The sequence below is a fragment of the Saccostrea echinata genome, unplaced genomic scaffold, assembly GCF_033153115.1.
Source record: "Saccostrea echinata isolate AGI-Se365-2 ecotype Australia unplaced genomic scaffold, CSIRO_AGI_Sech_v1 ptg000005l, whole genome shotgun sequence".
Classification (NCBI taxonomy): Eukaryota; Metazoa; Mollusca; class Bivalvia; order Ostreida; family Ostreidae; genus Saccostrea; species Saccostrea echinata.
Genome location: NW_026889754.1, coordinates 9,677,492 through 9,700,670, shown reverse-complemented (window position 1 = coordinate 9,700,670; position 23,179 = coordinate 9,677,492).

Here is a 23,179-nt window from a genome sequence, read left to right as displayed (position 1 = left end):
CAAAACAACATTTTCATTAGATCAAAAAGGTGTAAAAGAACAATTTTGTTCCCAAGATCCAGATCGAAATATTTACCGTTTTTGAGTTATAAAGCAAAAACTTTTAAGGGCCCAAGATCCCTAATCATAGGGGCCAGCCCCTTTTAATTAGTATAATATGAAAGCCCTTGCAATTATGCACAACTTTTGTTCTACATGTCTTAACAAAATATTTCTAGTTTTCAAGCTATAAAGGAAAATATGTCAAATTTTTTGCTGTTTTCCACATTCTAACTTTTGACCCCTCTCAAGCGCCATTTTTAATGCAAAAATCAAAAAACAAAAACCGATGTGCACAACTTCAATGCTTCCTCTTTTCAATTTCAAAGGGTTTTGTGCTCCAATTATAACCATTTCTGAGCCTTTGTCTGGAAATCGGAGGCATGCAAAATTCAATCAAAGGGGAATAACTCGTGAACAGAAGGTAATTTCCGAATTGTATTACGGTATTCTGACAGTGTTTTGTAAAGTCTAAAAGCTCTGAAAATTTGAACAAAATCTGTTTAAAAATGAGGAAGATATGAAGCGTCAAAGTTGGCGTCTAGGAAAAAAAAAAAAAAAGAATAATCTTAATCATCACAATCAGTAGAAGGTCTTCCGTTGGAAACGGAAGACCTTAATAATCTTAACCATCAGAATCAGTAGAAGGTCTTCCGCCTGGAGCGGAAGACCTTAAAAATGAGTAAATACTTGTCAATAAATATATGGGGAAAAAAATAAAAAGGTAATAAAATTAATCAGACTCTATATATCCAAAATAAATTTATTTGAACAAAAGCCTCTTGCATATATATATAAGAAATTATTTGTAGAAAAAAATACCCTCAATATTTACGAAAGTTATAAAAGAATTTATAAATTGAAAATGATAATTGAGTAAATACGAATTAAATATTGAAACAAAAGATACTTAGTTTTATCTATTTATTAATTAATCAATAAAACAATAGCTTCTATAGTTTATTTCCCTATCACTAATAAATATATACCTTTCAAAAGACACGGAGTCAACCATTTCGTTGAACTCTTCAGATGCTTCTAAGTCCTGTATTCCCTGCAGATGTTCAAATTCAAACTTGAATGTCAGATACTGGTTTAAATTTATTTAAGAAAATAACACAACTGGTGGAACCTTAACAATAACAGAGCTCGTGCCCTGTTTACAAAACAGTTTACCTTTCACCGGGTGTATTCAATTTGTTTAAATCTTAGTATGTGAATAAACAGCACATACATTTTTAGAATGAATATTTCTAACTCTAAGATGTTTTTTGTAAATCTTTCATAGCATGTGAAGTATTATAAGGAGCCTTCTTTTGATGCATATATACATTGAGATGCAAATATTTAAATAGTTACAGGGTGAATAAACTTGTTTTCTTTAAATGTGTAAGGATTTCATTCGGAAGTACAATATTCCCCTCAAAGTAAAGATTGTTCGTTCATTTGTTTTTCGGAAATTTCTGAACAAAACCTTTTATATGATGTGATTATATGATACAAAGACACACACTATCAGAGTTCAAAGTAAAACTTTTTCACTTTTCAGAAAACTCTAAATTCTTAGTGTGGCGTTTGTATTTCACACGGTTTGGGTATGTTTTTGACTTTAACATGTACCCGACCCTATTGGAGACAATTTCTGCTTCGTAAGACAATCCTGAATAGGCTGGATACGAGAAGCTTGAAAAAGAGGCAAAGAGTGGGAATTAAATTTACGTGTTTATTTGAAAGAGCGCAATCTTGAAAGTCATATTATAATATATAAACAACCTGGTCTCGTTTAACAATGCAAAGTAAATTTCTAAAAATAAAATAAAATGAGACCAGCGTAAATAACACAGTACACAATTAGACAGTAAACCAAAACTATAGATAGAAAATGTATATTGCAATTAATTAATTTATAAAAAGGCCAAAGTTTTTATTTTTTATTTTTTTTTTTTGGTTTACGATTTTCTGTCTCAAAAAATGCATTGGGTGGTCGAAAAATAAAAATAATTTAGGATTCAACAATTTCATTTTAAAATAACGGCAATGTTTATTTTAATAAAAATAATACACGTCAATAGTACTTTTAAGTTTTATTGTCTAGATCACATAACTCTTTTTATTTAATTTTAATTCATTTCTAACTTTAGACTGAATGTCATTTTCATTTACATATAGTTCTGATTTTTGTTTGTCAATCAGTGCTTGGTTCATGATGTTCAACATTTTGTGCTCTTCAGTGATATGTGATGTGTTATAAACCTTCGTATCTCCACAAACTAAAAATAAGGATCCAAATTCAAGTTAAATTTAGATTGAAGAAAAATACAATTTAAGTGTTTAACAATATTAAAAGTAATTGACGTTGAAATAAAGGTTATAATAATTTGATCATGCAGCTATCAAATTTAATGTTCAACCTGCGGCAAAAAAGCCTAATAATTTCTCAATCAAGTCCTTCTTTAAATGTTTGTTGTGTAGTTGCACAGTAGGCAATGCTCATTATTTATTAGTAATTCAAAGGGCTTTAATCTCAATTGAGTATGAAATTTGCAAAGATTTGTATATTGAATTTACTTCTATAAATTAACAAATGTTTTATACACATTTGAATTTATCCATTGAAATACCAGTCAACGTTACTTCAACTAAGATTTATCAGCCTATTTTGGGAAACACCATTTTTGAGGAAATGGGAAAAAATTATCGGCTATTTGATGAAATTGCAAATTTTTTTTAAACTGTTGCTTAAATCATGTACTCAGGGGTAATTCATTTAACATTTCAGCACGAACTCTAATTTGGGCAACCAAATGACAATTAAATATGGACCATCTTATTCGTACAAAATCAACTTTGAATAATAGACTAATAAAAATAAAATGGACTTCAATGAGTATAAAGCATTTATACAACTTAGGGTAGTACATGTACATGTGTGTATGAGATTTCAATTTAGATCATTATAGTATCTGTTTCTGGAGATTATAAACCTCCTGCAAAAAATTATACTAAGTACACATTTTCTAAAAGTCCTCTTTTAATATGTATTAATGCATTGAAAATATATTTTTCTATCTGAAATAATGCCTTAAGTCCTTACCATTAACTCGCAGATCAAATGAGTAGGTGGAAATAACTTAATAAATCTATATAATTACACAATATCATCATTTTTAGAAAAACAGAGGAAATTCAGATTAAAAGTTGGCGATGTTTTTACAGTGTTTTTAAACATGTGTGATGACTGTAGCTTTGCTAAATGAGTTAAATATATGAAAATTACAGACAATCTGACAATTTTACTTAGCGTTTTTCCAAGATAATTAAAAATAAAAGCATTGTTCACCAATTGAGAAAAAATACTGCCAAATTGGGAAAAAAACTGAACTCATTTTCAATTGGGAATGGGCCGAACTTCGGCCCCTGAGAAGGCACTGATAAATCCTTATTATCTATAGGTGTATTCGTGTCTGCTAGGTCGATCAGGGTTGGGCATACACTCTCCAATATTACGGTATGAATTTAGCCAATTGAGACATTGCAATTGGAGAAAGGGATCATTTATCCAAGATTTTATTCACTTTTCCATGCAGAAAAAATTCTAAGTGTGTGTCATTACTTTCAGTGAGGAATTACCTTGTTACATGATAGAGCCGCCATTTTTGGTTTGCACATGTTTATTTACGGTCACCTAAATGTTTGTAAAGGTCTCATATATTTATAAGCGCTTATTTGACTAAGATGCATTCTAAAATTTAAAACCCACCAGTTCAGCTGAGAAAAATCCGGAAATATATGTCGGAAAAAGACATTATTTTTATTTTCATGATTTGTGAAAATTAGGGTCGGCGGAATCGTAAACCAAACGAAAAAAAAACTTTGGCCAAAGTTAAAAAATATCTGATAGTCGCGTAGAAGATTATGGTGAAAGTACAATGTTTACATTAGTGATTAAGCGTACATCTAATAAATCTATACATCTCAATTCTTATTGCATTAAATTGCGTGATCTAAATATCTGAAAACATGGGAAATCAAGGTAACTCGTGTTTAACAATTTTGAACACTTTCACAGTTTTAAGAAAGGAATTTTTGCGAGTCATCTTTGCTTCTTAGCGATTTGCAAACGAATTACAAAAAGCCTATCTCCCTACACAAAAGAGTTCTAATTGTTCTAAAGGTAACAGAGTTATTTCCCATTAACAGAGTGACAGTTTTAGAGGAAAACAAAAATTATAAAATGTATGTGACATAAAAGACTTATAATACATTGTCAGTAAATTATATACAACACACTTAAAACAATTAAGATAAAAAGAAACATCAGTGGAAAGAAAAATTAAATTAAAAATTTATTCCTTTAATAAGTTAGGAATTTTTGGACAATCAAATAAACTTAAACATTTGAAAATAGAATTAAGTAAGATGGTTTATGTTATAACGAATTATAAAATAAAACAAAATACAATGTACATACCTTGAAAAAGAGGCAAAGAGTGGGAATTAAGTTTACGTGTTTATTGAAAGAGCGCAATCTTGAAAGCGATGCGCATTGCCCAACTCTTGCCTGTCGTAAAAAATTAGGTCTTGAAAAAGTGACCAATGAAAATTGTTAAAATTGCGGATGTCTAGAAAAATATAAGTAAAAAGACAATTAACGCGTAATAATTATTCACCATAGGTAAGTAACTACTTTTTGCTAAGGGGCTTAACTTGAGTAAGTAAGAGTCTCAGATATGACACCTGGTGTTTGAACAATTAATTGAATGACTCCTATTAAGTAACAAAGAAATCAGTAACATCAAAGGAAAATGAGCATAAGAAGACACAAAATGACTTACATTATATACAAACAACAAATGTCACAAACAAAAACAAGCTTGGTATACATAAATCTGGACTATGAGAATTATCTTTAGGAATTTCACACATTTGAATAAAATTAATGTAGAAATAAACGTAAGTTACAGTACCAGTTCTTAATAGTTTTACACAGTTTTCAAAAATAAAATAACTTTAGATTTATCAAATATTTATATTAAATTCCAAAACAATGCTTTATATGTGACTGAATGAAAATATGTTAAAATATAAAAATAGCAGATAAATTGTATGTGACATTTGCCTCACTTGCTTAATCTCTTATCGCAAACACTCTGCGTGTAATTCTGTATACTTTTCATCTCGTATCATAAAGGCAAACGCTTTGAACTACCATATTTTGATGAGTTAGCCTGAAAATTTTCGCATCAATCAGTTTGTTCCGTGAGTACGTATTACATCCGTACCATTAAAATGGCATTTGTCGAAAAATACACCCCCCAAAAAAAAATTAAAATAAACAAAACAAACAGATAAACAAATCTGAATGTGAAAATGTCTGTCGAATTTTAATATGACCGTAATTATATATGTCACGGAAACTTACGATTTGTATGCGTTAAATTTTAGCACAGTCGGATACTGAAAGTCCGGATATAATTTTCGAAGATTTCTCTCTACATTGCAGGCACATTTCACATTACACCCCATATTTTTTTTAGTAACAAATGACGGGATGTACAATTTTCGATCTCACAAATCGTGAATTTATACATGTACACGTCTGAGATTTTTAACAGGATTACCCTCAATACAATTCTATGCGGAAGTCTGGGAACACATTGGATTTTAGTTCCAGTTCGAAGTTGATTTTTTTTAATCCACCTGAGATATTCCAATACGCATGTGTGTAACTGATATATCAAGACTTAATTTCAATTCCCGAATAGTTTGAAACTGTTTTGCAATCCGAGTCGTATCTTTGTATAAAGTAATAAATATCTTACGGCATAATATAGAGTGTACAAAGATACTGAGAGTACATGGAAAGAATTTGAACATTATATCCACTACATGTATATGTGTACGAGTATATGCGTGGATCTATGATTTTTTTTTTCCAAGGGGATGGGGTGTGTGCACATCCACTCAAAAAAGGTCCAACTCAGAATTTTATGATAAACAAGATCACATTGGATTGTATTTTAAATCCACCTAAGATATTTTATTACGCACAATAAATCAAGATGTAATTTCAATTCCAGAATAGTTTGAAATTAATGTTCCTCAATCTGAGTCGTATAAGGGGTGGAGTTGAGAGCACCCTCCCCCCTCCCCCGGGCTAGATCTGTGTAATACTATGCAGTATGTTCTTCCATCTTTTAGAGTAGAGTCTACTCTCTTTCTCTCTGAGTAACGCATCTTACACCCTATTAGTGCCCCACTTGTGTCGTCATGTTCTCAAACGCAATGCATTGTGAATGAGTTTCCACATCGTCGCGCGTAGGAAACCCACGGTACCAACAAGGTTGAGTGAAAGGATTATACTGTTTTGCGGTCTACAGATTCAACTACGTTACTGATATATTTTATCCATGGATTTTATACATGTGCCATGATTGCGCACTTAAAGGATAGGATTAGCATGGTGGAAGCATGTGATCATCTATGCAGCTGTAGCAAGTAAGAATTTTATGATTTGCTAATGATATTCCAGTTAAAGGGTTTACTAGAATCAAGAAATCGCTTCATTATTTTTGGAACAAATCAGTCTGTTCTAAGCACCAATGTAGGCCTTCATATCTGGTTAACGTAAGTTCTAACCCAGGTATCTACATGTATAGGCTTATCTGAAATATGACGTCATCATTTTGTCAGCCGATAATGTAAACAAGCATACGAACATTTGATGTCTGTGCACTACAAGTATTTTAATTTAAATAACTAAAATGTTATACTTTCGAGTTAATTATGGACTTTTTTTTACATGTTTACTGTCCATTCTATATATGTTGTTATACCTGTTGTGCCTGGCATTGATGACTCGAAGCCCCCAGCAATCCCACAGAAATTTGGCTTGTCCTTCATTAAATCAATTATCTTCTCCTGGGCGTCAGTAGGGGGTTTTGGTGGAGGTCCACCGCCTGTTTTCCTGGCATGTTTACGAGCTTCCGTAAATTTCTTCTTAGCCCCCCCTGTTGCAGATTCCCCCATTTAAACTTCACTTGTTCTACCGACCTGCGTTGTACCCCAACTGCGTTGACCAGATCTGTCACTTCTGCCCATTTGCTGTTCTTTTTAGCGTTTGTTATCAAATTGCTCTGTTTGGCTTTAAGAACTTCTTCGTTCTTTTCGACGAAATCTGTTAAAACAGTTATTTCGGCCAAGGACCAGTTGGTACTTCTCTCTCGCTTTACACTTGCAGCCATTTTTACTTCGCCGTAGCCCGTAGGTACGGGGAACGCGCGTGAAGAACGATTTTAACTGAGAGTTAACTAAAAGACATCAATTAAATGTGAGTTAGCTAATTTATTTTTAATAGACTTTCGAACAACAAAATTTTAACTGACAGTTACGTAACTCGTTGTTAAAAATTTAACGGCTAGTTACGACACTAACTGGGAGTTAATTAAACTAACGTTCGTGCAAACGGATCCTGGACCATGCATTTGTCTAAGCATTCTGGTCCTGGGCAGGGCTCTATTAATTTGTATTCTACTGAAAGAAGTTATTCCCCTTTTCCATCCACCTTTGATAATTAATCACAGTAAATAATGTATTTGAAAGGTTAATAGAATGAAATAATTATGCAAGAATGTCTATCGTATAATTCAAAAAGTACTTTCTTAGTTTTAATAATCAGGTAGACATGTAAGTAATAGATAAATAAAAATGAGACAAAAATAACTTATCTTATTAAAAGTTCTTCAAAGACCATAAGAGAGGTCAATGCTAGAGGTCTTAATATGGGTTTAAAAATAGTACAGAAGCACTAATAGTTAGTTAATAGTCTGCATGGTGATAGTGTTAAGTGGGGGACAGATTAGAACTTAATTTATGAGTTGATACTGAATACTAGACTAATTATTTTGTTGATCCTGATCTCCCTACTTCTCTTGCTTTAGGGCAACAAAGCTTCATCTATCAGTGTATTTAACTTCTAAATTGTTGTATTATACTCAGGTGACCGCCAAGGCCCTTGGGCCTCTTGTTTGTAAGAGAAATGTTATTCAGTTCTTGTACCAAAAGAGGATTGTAAAGTTGAACGGTGATATCAATGTCATCTTCGATAATCCTTTTGGTTATACCGTATAACGGGTATTTTATGTGGTTGGAAATTTTTGAGATTTAACCCCTAAAAGATAGCAAATTAATTTCTGCGTTTTCAATTTTCAATTTCTGCGGTTGCATTATACCGCAAAAATTAATTACTGTGTAGGATCATCAAACTCTTAGAATTATCAGATAGCTGCATGCCATGTTTACGTTTTATAAATTCAGTAAGACATATTGATCAAAGATGCATTAGACCTGGTATTAAGCTTAATTAAACTAGTATCTTTTAGTAAGTTTTCGTAAAATTATGTCGAGTCCCAATTGAAATGAATTATTACAGTATCAGTCCACCCAACCAACAATAACAAATCTTTATTCTACATTGTGACAAAACGTTTTATGCGATTTATTAAAATATTTAAATATGTAGCTAATTAATGCATCCAAGCCATATTCTAAATATGCACTTATAGTTAATTGCCATCAAAATTAACCCGGTGTTTATATTTTAAGATCAAACAAATAGTTGCATAATCAAGTTACCTAAAGTTGACCGTATACAATCACATGTCATGTGCATTGAGGCGTAACTAATCCTGTCAGTCATCTGCATTGGGTGAAATTCACGAGGCAATCAAGCCACATTTTATATACAAGCAGTAATTATGGTCTCAAGATAAAACACATGATTGAAAAAAGTGTTAAAGAAAGAAAGAAAAGCTACAGTATCGGAGTTTGGAGTAACAATTGCGAAATCTCTTCAGTCATTTACATGTACATACATGTATATCCGTATAAAATAAAGAAATAGGTACAAGAAAAGATGTTTTTGTATAAACTTATGAAAATGATACTATTTACAGGAGCGTTTTGATTCAATATGTTTTGGACAAATCCTAACGTCTAAAACTCTTCGAATTTCGAAGAAACCCGAATTTTCTCGCTAACGAGGAAGTGTCCACTCATAAGTCTGCGGACGCATCGTTTTTAAGAACCGTGTGTCCAAAATAATTTTACTGCGTTCAGTACGCAGGTTCTTGCGTTAATTAGAATATCCTGTGACATACGCACAACTTATCACACTTGCATGTAAAATATATATCTGAAGAAATATTGAAAAATATTTTGCGATTGTAATTTTTCCGGATTTGTAATATCCGCAAAAATTGGACAACTGCAGAAAATACCCGTTATACGGTATTACAAAGATTCTTTGTTTGAGAGTGATCGGAAGGTCGTGAGTTTGAATCTCTACCGCGACTGACCTAAGTCGATAAAAAATGGGTAGCAACTGTTCCTTCGTCATGCGTTCGGCACTTTTAAGTGAAAGTTGCGGGTCCTTCGGATGAGACCTTAAAAAGCGAGGCCCCGTGTCACGGCAGGCGTTGGCACGATAAAGATCCCTCACTGCTCAAGGCCTTAAGTGCCGAGTAAAGGTCAAAATTTGAAGCCCTTCAACGGTATATGGTGACGTCTCTATATGAGTGAAAAATCCTCGAATGGGACGTTAAACATACAATCAATCCCTTCTATAAATTGCGTGCTTGCCTCGATCTCGGCCGAAATGAATAAAAAAATCAGCTGGATAGGCAATGTATCGTAGCTGAGCAGAATGATATAGATCTATCATTCTGAATTTTTTCTTTGTTTTAAAAAGTTAGTTAAGACATGGCCGTAGGAACCGGGGGGCATGGGGAGAGCACGTCTAATGACCTTTTTTTTTTTTTTTTTTTTTTTTTTTGCTTGTCAAGAATTTCTGGTAGTTGAGAATGCCCCCAACTGAAAATATACAGGGGTCTCCCCCCTCTACTGAAATTGTTTCCTACGGGCCTGTAAGATAATGAGCACCGTATATTCTGAAATATTTTACACAAGAGCTAAATTTATGAAACAGTCGCCGTAAAGAAAAATAAATGCATTTTTAAATCTTAATACAGATATTTAATAACAAACAACAAAGCAAAAACAAAAACCTTTTCTGGAGGGCCGCCATGGATGTCATCATTCCGTCTCAACTGGAAATCATAGTTTCTTTGTATTTTTGTCCATTAAGACCCACCCCGCCGTGTGACCGGAAGTCAGATTCTCTATACAGGAAGTTGATTCATTGTAAACAATAAGAGGTGAATTTGCTATTTTTGGTTCCTGTTTCTTTCCTACCACTCTCACTCCAAAGTGAATATTTTATAAGCTAATTCTCCCATTTGAAATTATTTATGTCTTTTGATTTTGTCTCATTTATTTTTATAATGAAGATATTCAGTAGACATGTTAAAATACCTGTAATGAATTGTGTTTATGAGATGAGGTTTAATTACCTTACACTTTCATTTTAATTATACACATTATCATTGTTTTCGTATCTTTTATTATGATTGTACTTTTGCGACGGACAATAAATAATAAACAGCTTAATTTTAAGACTGTTTCCGGTTTAGAGAATTTAGTTATCACCATAACCCCAATCACACGGTGATAAGTTGGTGGAGAATCCGAGTAGTCCCGGACGAAAGAACTACAATCTGAGGCAGCGGAGCCCAAGCTTCGTTAACAAGTCATCAGAGACAGGACAAGAATCAACAAACACAGAGTCTACTGTCGCCGAGTCCCAGCATCAACAGACAACTTCGTCGAAAACACTGCTGGTATTCTTCAAAAAACAGGAGCTTATCAATTGACAGATGAAGCAGATGATCAGCAATTGAGTGATGAACAACCACATGTAACAACATCATCAACTTCTGAGGAATCGCTGGATCATCATCAAAATATCATAACGGAACCTTCCAAGGAATCTCAGAATCTTCCAAAAAGTGTCGAACAATCTTGTAACAGCATATAAGATGGCATAACTGAAGAAAATTTAACTCTTATTCAACCAACCATTATGACAACAGTCCAGCCTAACAAATTCAACGGTAGTGAGTCGCCGTGCATCTGGCTTTCCAAATTAACTGCATGGCAGAAATTCAACAAACTAACAGACAATGCGGTGCTTGACTACATTCCCTGCTAGCTAGAGGGGAGTGCAGGAACCTGGTTCCAGACTCCAAACCCCACACACAATATGAGACTCTACAAGCATTTAAAGACCTTCTAAGTGAAGGATATAAGAAAGCATCATATAAGATGGCCATGCCAGGCATTGAACAGGAGTCGGGGGAAACGTTCGAAAAATACCTGGAACGAGCTGAACGCCTTGCCTTAGCTCATCATGATTTAGGTGCCTACAAAGTACAGTTCATAGCGAATGGCCTAATCGTAAAAGCATTAGAAACTTTCAATTAAAACCAAAAACATGTTAAACCAGAAAAAAAAGGTTGTCCCACGTGTGGGTGGGACTGTTTGGCAATGCTATTTTTTTCCCTTAATGCTATATGTATAAAATGTAAATTTATGTACATGTATGCAGACAACAAATTTACCCATCTCGGAAAAGTTATGCCAGATCATAACTTTAATCCCTCGACAGAGATGTTCTAAAGTCTTCATTATTTGATTATTTACTTTTATATTGAATTTGTTTTAATAAAAGATCAAATGACAAAAAGAAACAGCGCCATTACCGCAAACAGCTTGTTTCTACTCAGATTGTCTCGCGTCTCAAGACCTTGTGCCTCATTAATTACCAGTGCTGTTTCATGAAGGGAACATCACAAAATAATATAGTTTAAAACAAACTACTAACCTTAAAACCCTGGATTTTAGCACAGAAAGATAATTTTATTGGCAACGAATATCTCTTGTTTCGTGACAAGCACAATTTTTTCCCACGACAGCTAAGTCAGAGCCACGTGCGTTGACGGAGTTTCTGCTGTCAACATTTTCCACACATTAGTATTGTGAAAATATCAATTTACTTTAATATATTCCTCTTATATATGAACATGTTTACTTACCCTCTTTGTTCATTCTTTCCCTGACTTCACATCCTCAGTTATATTTGAAAGATATGCATCTCCGTGTCGCACCTGTTTACCTCTTTCCTCGGTATGGCCGTTCAAGCGTCAAAGTGATAGTGAGTGATTTGCATACGACATATTTTTCGAAAAACTAAGGGACATTTTGAAAATTCCGTGGTATATTGATAAGAGTAATACTGGAGATAAAATTAATGAAGTTTAATCGATGTGAACTTGTTTCTTTTCTATATAAAATTGACTTTCAAAATTCTCATGAATAATGGGCGGAGTTAATGTCAAAAATATCACGTGGTATTATGCCCCGCCTTTCCTTTTCAGCCTTAACTGTGCTGCGTACTGCAGCAAAAGGAACACACGCCAAAGAGGCTTGGCAAGTTGGATCACACATAGAGGTGACACATGGGAAAGAAATTTTGAAAGCTGTTGTAAGTACATTTAAACACAAAAATTTTTGAAGTTTTTCACATAAATGTACTTAGTTTCTTTTTTTATTAATCATGATAATTATTTGTTCTAATGTATTTATTTAATACAGGTCTCAACATGCTGAAGAGGAAATACATTTAACAATTAGTTTTGGTTTTTACCATGCTAAGGATAATTTTTTTTCTTTCAGATTGTTCGTCTGTCTACAAACCCAATGGGTTATTGGGTTCGTTTTTTTCGTAAGGCTTCAAAGGGGGTTTATGGACTTGAGGAGAAAGAATTCTTCATTGTGCAAGAAGACATTTCTAACAGCATTCATGACCCTACACTAGAGGCCTTAGGGTCACGACTGTTTTATGTTTTAATAGAGTTAAAATTATCATAGTTATTTTTTTTATTTTTCATCTGTATGCATGTTCATAAACATCATAATAGCTTTTCTTGTGGTAAACAAAATATTTTCATTGATTTTTAGCTCTACTGGTCAGAGACCAGAAGAGCTTATGCAAAAGTAAGATTCAGTCGTCCGTATGTCCGTATGTCTAGCTGTATATTTGCCTGTAAACAACTTCTCAAAATACTACTCTTCCTACAGTTTTGCACTGGTTTCGTTATATTTTGACACACAAGTAGACTACACTAAAATACACTGTAAAAAATGTGTTTACAATTCAAACACTTTTCTAAACACTTTCTTGTCACCTCCTTTTTTATATGTTTAATTTCTAAACATGTAAAATTCCTAAACATGTCTTAGAAAGTGTTTAGAATTTAAACACTTGTGTGCTTAGAAATTAAACATATCTAAACACATAAACACGAGTGTTTAAATTCTAAACACATAACAGCGGATGTGTTTAAAATCTAAACACATCATAAGTTTAATTTGTACCTGCAGAAAAACAAGTCACTCTCGTAAATTTAGGCACAAAAAGTATATGTTTTTTAAATGCGCATAATTGTCAAAATTTTCAAAATATGTAACCAATATTAATTATTTTCCATAAAGCTACTGAACGTTGGGATGTGTATTTAATTATACAATGCAATGGTCACTGTGCGATGTACATGTACTTAATTTACACAAATAATGTAGGAGATAGAACTGAATAGATTTGATTAGTCTCAACAATTCAATCAGAATGACACATAATTTATAACGTACACATAGACAACAAACTTTTAATCTTCAAAATTATTAAGAAAATAATATTAAGCTGACAATTTAATATCAAAACTTTATTGAATATTTTCTAGAAGGCTTTATTAAAGAATTGTTAAACTAAAAATACAAAATGTATATTCATATATATATTTATTATAATCATTATATTTTGAATCGGCTGCAGAGTTTTCCTCATGTCAATCACAAAATATCAAATTTTATGAACTTTCAGCAAGTCCCAAAGCACCACATATTATAATCTATATCCCATGAATAACTGCCAGAAAGTAACCCATTTCGAATGTACGAGGATAATTGTAAACACTGTCGAATTAACACAGTAGTCTTCAACAAATGAAGTTTCAAAGTGTTGATTATGGAACAACAACATTGCACTTGAAGATGACACCAGGTACTCTGATACGTGTATTTTGAGTTCGATCTGGACTACGTACGGTGCCTGTAGGAAAGAAAGCCAGATTTTAGAAAAAAGTACACTATCACTGATATTTTACATTACTTAGAAAAACAAAATTGTTTAAATTTTAGTGAAACTACACAGATATAAATATAGATGTTTTTAAATTCAAGATATCCCAAGTCAACTTTATTTACGTTGCTCATCGTGGTTAATTAATGCAAAGAAGAAGAAAACAAACCTTTATAATGTATTGCAGCAACAAGATGCCCTTTCACGTATTTCACTATTTCGTCATGGTTATCCCTTGAATTGGGTTGTCATAACTCTCATTGATACATCACCTTAGCTTGTTGCGTTTTCTTTGTTTACATAGCCGCTCAAATTAACGTTCAAATATATGTGTGTCATTTCCGGGAAGATAACTCTGCACTTTACAGTGAAACGTGTTTTATTTCTAAACGCGTTTAGATATAAAACATGTTAAGACATAAGTGTTTAGTTGTTAAACACAATACTATACACGTTTAGATCTAAACATGTAATAGAAGTGTTTATTTCCTAAACACAATTTTTACAGTGTACATAATTCTATATATCTGTTTTTAATTCCATGAGCAGTTTTGGTCTGATTTCAATATAACTTGTCACACAAGTGATACTTTTCTCATCCTTTTGTTAAAAGTACAAACCAATAGAGCTACAGTCTCTTCAGAGAATTCTGGTAAATATTTTTACAGATGTAGATCTATACTTCTGTGCATCCATCATGTCCATTTTCACTTGTTTTAACTGTAACAATAACATGAGAAAAATAGAGGGATACCATTATCATGAATATGTTCCATGCATAATAATTAACACAGAACTTCTTTCTTTTAGTTTGAATGTTCATAACAAATGTCTGGGTGAGACTGAAATTCATCATTTTTAAAAATAATTGATTTTTTTAGTAATGACTAAAATTCATCATTTTCTAGAATAATGATGAAAAACAGTCATAAATATTTGGAGTTTAGAGTTCTGACTGAAAAAAAAATACGACCATATTTCATCATTTTCTATCAAATTAGTAGGTCTGGGTGTATTGCATTATCTAATTTGTTTTACAGGGGGTGCATGTTTCACTGTCAAGATTTTTCTCTACACATGGGTCCATGGCAGGATAATGTACTAAATCATGTTATTGTAGTAAATAGATGGAAGAAATAACTTTGGAATGGAAATATGATGAAAACAAGTCATATTACCAAAAATAATGAAAATATGTATATTATATAGTTAGTAGAAATGATAATAATCAATTATTTTTTTAATGCATAAAAGTAATTTATACCATCTATCGATTCATTGTCTTGTTATGTATTTTTTCCGGATATTTTAATGCCACACACAACCTGGGTTTATATCGGTAACTTACATTGTTTATCTCTAGTCTGCACACTTTCTGGAAAATGTTTTGACCCACCGTTCAGCAAAATTATTTCGACTTTTGTGCATTATTCTGTTTCAAGGATACGGTTTATAGACACTGTAAGTAATTTATGCGAACAATAACATGATGCTCCTAGTTATAAAGGCTTGAATTTACTCGTCGCACTTTGTGGTATCTGTGACTGAACATCATGCGGTGATGCTGAGGATAGAAGGGCATTAAAAGTTCTTATTCTGGGGCATTCCTTTATACTCAGATATGAGAACTTTGTATCAATTAGTTCTGACCATCGGGTGACGGCGAATTTAAACCTTAATTCAGAGGAGCTACAGATTTTCTATTGCGGTTATGGGGGAGCGTCACTGGCTCAAATTCGCGCGTAAGGCACTCGTTGGACTTGGCCTAAAAGGCTGAAACTAATGTGGAAGCATCCTGGGGTAGTGTAGATTCTAAATTGTTCAAATTATGACCCCTGGGGTTAGGGCGGGGCCACAATAGGGAATCCAAGTTTTACATTTAAATATGCAGAAAAAAATCTTTAAAATCTTCTTCTCAAGAACCACTGGGCCAGAAAGGTTGAAACTTATGTGGAAGCATCCTGGGGTAGTGTAGATTCTAATTGTTCAAATCATGGCTCCTGGGGGTAGGGCGGGGCCACAATAAGTACTACGGGGGGGGGGGGTGAGAAAAATCAGGTGAAAAACAGCAAGGCCAAAGTTACTCAGGTGAGCGCTGTGGCCCATGGGCCTCTTGTTATCCGTTTGTTTATCTTCTGTCTAGTTTAAGATGGAGGTTTGGATGTGCTTGTTTATTAAATGTGAAACCAGAAAACCAGAGTTGTATACATGTATTCAGGGAAGGATAACACAGTCGTAAGACGTGTACCATGATGAGAAGACGTGTGTTGTAAACGTTCCATTTACTCCATTCTTTTATATATTGCTTCTTTAAAAAAAAAAAGACACCCGTAAGCAAAGCAAACGTGTCTTACATTCCAACGACATTGAAAAATCTGATGTATATCATTTTGGAAAAAGATTCCTCATAATTTTTAATTCCGCGAATTGTATTTGTGTTTTCTCATTTCTTGCGAGACCAAGATATGGCATCGTCCAATAGGCAGTTCTTTTATGCTAGCAGTTGCAAGAAACTGCTATCGAGCTAAGTACTGCCCAAGACATTCAAAGCGTTTTTACTTAATTTTATCCCTTCAAGGAGGTTCCGAACAGGGGATTTCCCATCCAATCTAATCTCGAGCAAATTTCATGATTTTGGGACGTATGTTTATTAACTACCATCACCACAATTTGAATGAGCATACTTGGATTATTTCTCTAGGTTTAATCGAAGAACTATCTTACACAAGTACATGAAAAAGGTAAAGATAACGACAATGATCGATCTCATAAATCTATAAGCAATAAAAATTTATGAACAGGGCATAAAACTGGACCCCTGGATATTCCAGAGTTGAAATCAGGTGTCTAGGAGGCGTAAGCATCCGCTGTCTACCAGTCACACCCGCCGTGAGCCCTTTGTATAGTAGCTGCAATGATGTAGCCCTCTCTCCCCCTTTTCGGAGAGGGGATCTCCGTAATGGTGCAAGTGCGGGAGTGATTCACTCCCGCACAGATTTCAGCTCAAACTATCAGTAAATGTTTATTTTATTATTATTTCTTACCCGAACTGAAAAATGTAGTTATATTTTGTATGCAAGATTGATTGATTGTATGTTGTTTTAGGTATTTTATTATTATTTCTTACCCGAACTGAAAAATGTAGTTATATTTTGTATGCAAGATTGATTGATTGATTGTATGTTGTTTTAGGTCCCATTCGAGAATTTTTCACTCATATAGAGACGCCACCATATACCGCATTCAGGGCCATTGAGCAGTGAGGGATCTTTATCGTGCCAACGCCTGCCGTGACACGGGGGCTCGGTTTTTAAGGTGTCATCCGAAGGACCCGCACCTTTCACTTCAAAGCACCGAGCGCATTGCGAAGGAACAGTTGCTACCCATTTTTTATCGACTTCGGTTTTATTTTGGGACAGCCAAGGAGAATTCGGGATCTAGGGAACGGATCTATTTAGGAATTCCCTTGTTTTAAGCATAAATATCGATGTTTACGAAAACATCTTCACATTGAATGGTTTCATTTTGATGTTTAGTGATGCCATACAACACAATCATTTACAACCACCGATATTTGCTTTATCAAGTTATTCTAAATTTCAAACGCAAGTCTCAGTACATCACGCGAGAACTGTCAAGACTGCTGAGGAGAACGACTGGTATACACGCAGATTTATTTAACCTGGTTTTCACTTCTAAAGGTCTATGTTGTTTAAAGTGAATAAAAATTTTGTCTTATTAGAAGTAAGTTGAACGTAAAAACAGTTTAGTATGCCTTCAGTTGCCTGTATTTAAAAAAAATATTTGCACCATTACGGAGATGCTGTGGAATTGTAGCCCTCTCCAGAAAATATCAGATTAAAATAAATCAAAGAGGGCTACATTATTGGAGCTACATGCAAGCCACGGGTTTGTGTCCATTCTTTTTCCAGAAGCTATATGTATAGATCAGGAAGACGGAACATTACGTAATCAAATTCAGTATAAACTATTCGTATGAATACATACAAAGAATACCGGAGACTTTTTTCTGTTTGGACAAATAAACAATTATGATGGCGACCACGTGATATTGTAGCCATCGGAAGGGTGGTATGTAGGTATTGCAGAAAACGTATCTTCTACTGAGTGTTCTAGACTACTGTTTAAAGCTGAACACGATTCGTAAAAGGAATGTGTCCGCCATTTTTGATCGGATTCTCGCTATATCTGAGGACTCCTATATAAAGCGGCCGAGTTAGTCACTGTTCAGTGTAATCAGTCGTCACCTGTGTAGACGGACGTATACTATACAGCTCTCGGTAGCGACGAAAATATAACTGTATACTTCTTCTTATGCAGGAAAGTAAGATATCAAAGAAACTTACAATAGTTGCACAGGTCAGTGCAGTATACAATCAAACACAAATACACGTAACTGCAATAAAATGTAAACAAAGGTAATGCAAGATAACCAGCACGAACACGCGGGTCGCCATGCCACGCCGATACCCGTGACAATAAAGCAGTCAGGTGTAACGAATGCGAGGAGTATACCCAGGTGCTGATATCGTAGATAAAAATATAAAAATGGCGTATGCCTATTTACGAGTCGTGTTCAGCTTTAACCTTGGCTGCTCTTAGAGGTTTCAAATGCTTTTTGATTGTTAAATGCAATTGATCAAATACGATTACTGCACAAGTTTTTATTGAAATGCAGGCACAAGACTATAACAGCTGCAATGGCAAAACAGGTTGAGAAAGTCCCACCACCACTACATTCCTTTTTAGCAACATCTTTTAGTGAAAGTACCCAGCTTTACGATAAGCTTTTCCAATTAAATCAATTTTAGGTTATTTAGAGTATCATTCATGAAATATCAGTGTTCAAAAAACAAATCTGCTCATAATTAATCTAAAAAAAAATACATCTTTTTCAAGGGGACCACACATTTTGAGGAATTTTTAACTTCAGATTTGGTATAGCTTCAGATTCAATAACCAGATATATTATATGTGGTAGTTGCAAAAAGATCACTGTAAATGTATAGGATTCAGTCATAGGATGCACGTCGAACAACATGAAGCAAAAGATTGACGACACAGTCTCCAAATTTCTGTGCAACATTAATATTCAAAATAACAAGTTCAGAATATTTCATCCACAAATTGTCAACTTGCTTGTCATGAATGACAGAGAACACCTAAAAGATGATCCAGATCGTTTAGAGGATTTCTTCCTCGGCCACGAAAACATAGTTGAATAATGTTGAAAACATAAGAACTGAATAAAAATACGACTCAGTCTCAAATCATGGGTATATACATACAAAATTTCTTTGTTCTGCCCACCAAGACATTTAGGAGATATATACACGTATTGAATTTGTACGTTAAATACGTTTCGTGAATAGAATCTGCTGCATTTTACTTTGATTCATATCCTTGTGTTCATGGGTATTTGTTTCAAGAAGGGATGCAAGCGTAAATTCAAACTACAGGCCCTTAGATCGCTTAAAAAAATTAAGGTGTTTTTATACAGTCCACATTCTTTATGTCGGATTTAAGCGATCCAAAGGATTCAAACCTTTGGTTTTAAATACGTTTATCTATTGTCTGGAACTCCATCGCCTTCAATGAAAAATTACTTATGCTTTTCCAGGATGTCCTTAACTTTCCTATTTTGTTTAAAATAAGATTGATTGCTTCTTGCCATTGATCAGCTTTAACCATACCTGTGAAATCATCACAATTTTCGTGTCTCTGTCACGTTACCCAAAGCACCCTCAACTAAACTGTTATAAGTACTTAGATTACATTAAAGCATAACCCAGGAATTAATTTATTTTGAAATTTGAAAAATTAAATGTAATACATTTTTAGTTAAGGGATAATACAAAAAATTTGATGGCAGACACAAAACCAATGTTCATCGAAAACGCCAAAGTGTGAACACTGTTTAAACTATGTTTAATGACTGATTTGTAGGGAATATTTATCAATAAAATACATTGTTTACTGATGAGATTTGGTACCGAGTTTCACTGCTGACCTGTAAGGAATATTCATCATTGAATACTAGAGGAAATGCATATTCCCAAAGGTTCAGGTTGAGAAAATTGAACACAGTTGTCTCATCGTAAATGCATTTATTAGTGCCTTTTGTAGTATAAAACTGCCTCTCTATATGGGTCAAAATAGTCCAAAATGCCCCCCCCCCCCCCCACAATTTTATATTCTACAATTTATTATCATGAAATGGTTAAGAATGAAAAGATAAGATAGCTTGCTTGCATAACCTCATTTACATCCATTTTTGAAAGTTATAGTGTCTTCATAGATGGTCAACCTGATAACAGCTTCCTGCAGCTCAAGAATATTCTCTCTTTTGAACACTGCACTGCAACTTGCAACTGCTCTTCTATTTCTCTAGGCAAAAATTTCTGAAACTCGAGAAACAGATGAGCAAGCCTTCTCAACTTCGAATTCAAAGGTAGTCGTTTTTTTTCACTTTAACTCCCTTGTATATTTTGGTATAGACGAAAACCACATCTTTTAATCCAACCATCACTTCGAATCATGTTCCCATACGCAGAATCTCTAAACTTGTCGATATTCAACTGAATATGTATCATCATCAACCAAGTTTCTTGCATTTGGGGAGCCTTCAGCAGCCAAACAAGCATTCTTGTGTTTATTTATAAGGAAAGCTTTGAAAAATCCTTTACGTACAGAGCACATTTTCACTGATTTTGGGTTCCCTTGATTCCTTTCTCAGATGAATATTCCCACTTTTTAAATACCTTAGATCAGGTTCACTTGTTGTGGTAATACCATTAAGTGACATCTGCATTTTTTGGTATGCATCTCCTCTCCTGAAAATTTTCAATTTAACTTACTTAATTCTTAACTAGAGGCCCAGTAGCATTTCACTATTGGCTCTAAAAAACTCCCCCTTGTAGGATTGTTTCCAGTAGGTTTCATCTTCTATTATGGCTCCACCCTAGCCCTTGGGGTCATGATTTGAACAATCTTGAATTTACACTATCTGAAGATGCACACTGTAATACCGGAACTTACAGACTTTTATAATTTTCTTTTAAGAAGTCAGTTTGTAAATGGTATTGTAAACTCGGAACTCAAAGTGTTCAATAAAATGGAGTATTTATGTTTGTTTGCCTCAAGAGATATTATGGTTAGAGAATAAATTATATACAACTACGGTGATGATGAAAAATGCTTGTAGTCAGTGCCGTAGCAAGGTATGAGAAAGGGAGATGATACAGTGACCGATTTTTTTCAAACAAAATTTCAGATATGTGAAAAAAAAACTTCACGCATGATTGAACTCGCTTCCAAGCTTACGGTTTGGGACAAGACTAAACGCTCCAACCACTGCGACACGAAGTCTGTGTGTCACTGATTTTTGTCAGTGTGATTTAAATAAACTAATTTGTTTGTTGTATGATTTTTCAGAGAATTGGTTTCAAATACCATTTTTTTGAAACATGAAACAGATTTTTTATTTACTTTCCCATCATTTCAACGTAAACAAAGAATGGAAATTTGACCCATTCATGTTCAATATTCCTTTTGTTTGGCCCTAATAGAGCCATTTTCCATTTAATATGTATAACTGTCATCTTTGGAAAAAAAAAGATTATCAATTAATAAGCCGTTCAGTAAAATAAATTAATCAAAAAGTGTGAAGATGAAAAATATAACATTTCCGTGAACTTTGAAAATTGAGAAAAAATATTCTCATAGCGGGGGATCGCCCTCTTTCTTTACTGAAGCAACTAGTACACGTAGAGATGAAATATGACCTGTTGGTAACTGATATTATGCAGCGATTTTTAGTTAGCAATTGTTACTATTGTATTAACATTTTTAGATGATTAGACTTAGGTTCATGCAAAATAATTTTTGTTTAAGTAGTCGAGATGTTCATTTTCCATGTTTCTCCAAACAAGACAATTGCTTATGAGGAATATCATTTCAACACAGAGGTCTGCGTTTTGTGTCCAAACGAAGCTTTAATGGATATGGAAGGAAGTTTTCAACAAGAGGCCCATGGGCCACAACCCTCGCCTTAGTCACTATGGCCCTGCTGTTTTTTTCTGTCCACTATATGCTCCTTTTAAATCATTAATCCCTATTGTGACCACACCATACACGAAGGTGTCATGATTTTTTTATTGATGTAACCCCATCCTACCCCTCACAGTCATGATTTGAACAAACCTGAATCTACACTACCTCAAGAGTCTCCATATGAGTGCAAAATTCTCGAGAGGGACGTTAAACAACCTACAAACAAACAAAAAAAACCCCTTAAGATACTTCCATATCAATTGTATCTAAACTGGCTTTGATGCGGTTGAATTTTTTTTTTTAGAAGTTTCCCTATACATCCACATGTTAAACTCTGATGGTGCATTATGGCCCCATCCTACCTACTTCCGAGGTTCATCCTTTAAGCAAAAAACTATATATGATAAGAGGGCATCCGGGCCCTAAGATTTATGAATTTACAAAATTAAGATTCTTGTTAATCAAAATTTCTACATGAGGTCATGCTGTCATTTTCTTTATAAAAATTGCAAAGATGGACTGAAATGCCCACTCCCACCCCTCCTCCAAAATAATTTGGTCAATATATATACAATTAAAAATTCAGTTAACTCATGAAATCCATTGCAGTCAGGCTCCTCTATAGTCCTAAAAAATCGGATCGAGGAGGGATGGGGCAGCGGCAAACAAAGGTTAACAGACTTAAATTTTATCATTAAGGTGTCAAATGTAAACAAATTTTAGAATGTAAACAAATTTTCTAAAACCGCATAGAAATGTGTTTGACTTACCAACAAATGTGCATATTACTAAGGACGTATATACTAAGTAACAGTGCAGGGGTGGCTTAAAAAAGTAACAAGAACACTGCATTAAACTAGGGAACATTATACTTGCTTCTAAAAAGGCAAAAATGTTTTACTTTTAATCAGTTTTGACTGCTTTTACTTTCCACACAATTACTGAAGTCTGTTCAGGTAGTGTTCGTATCTG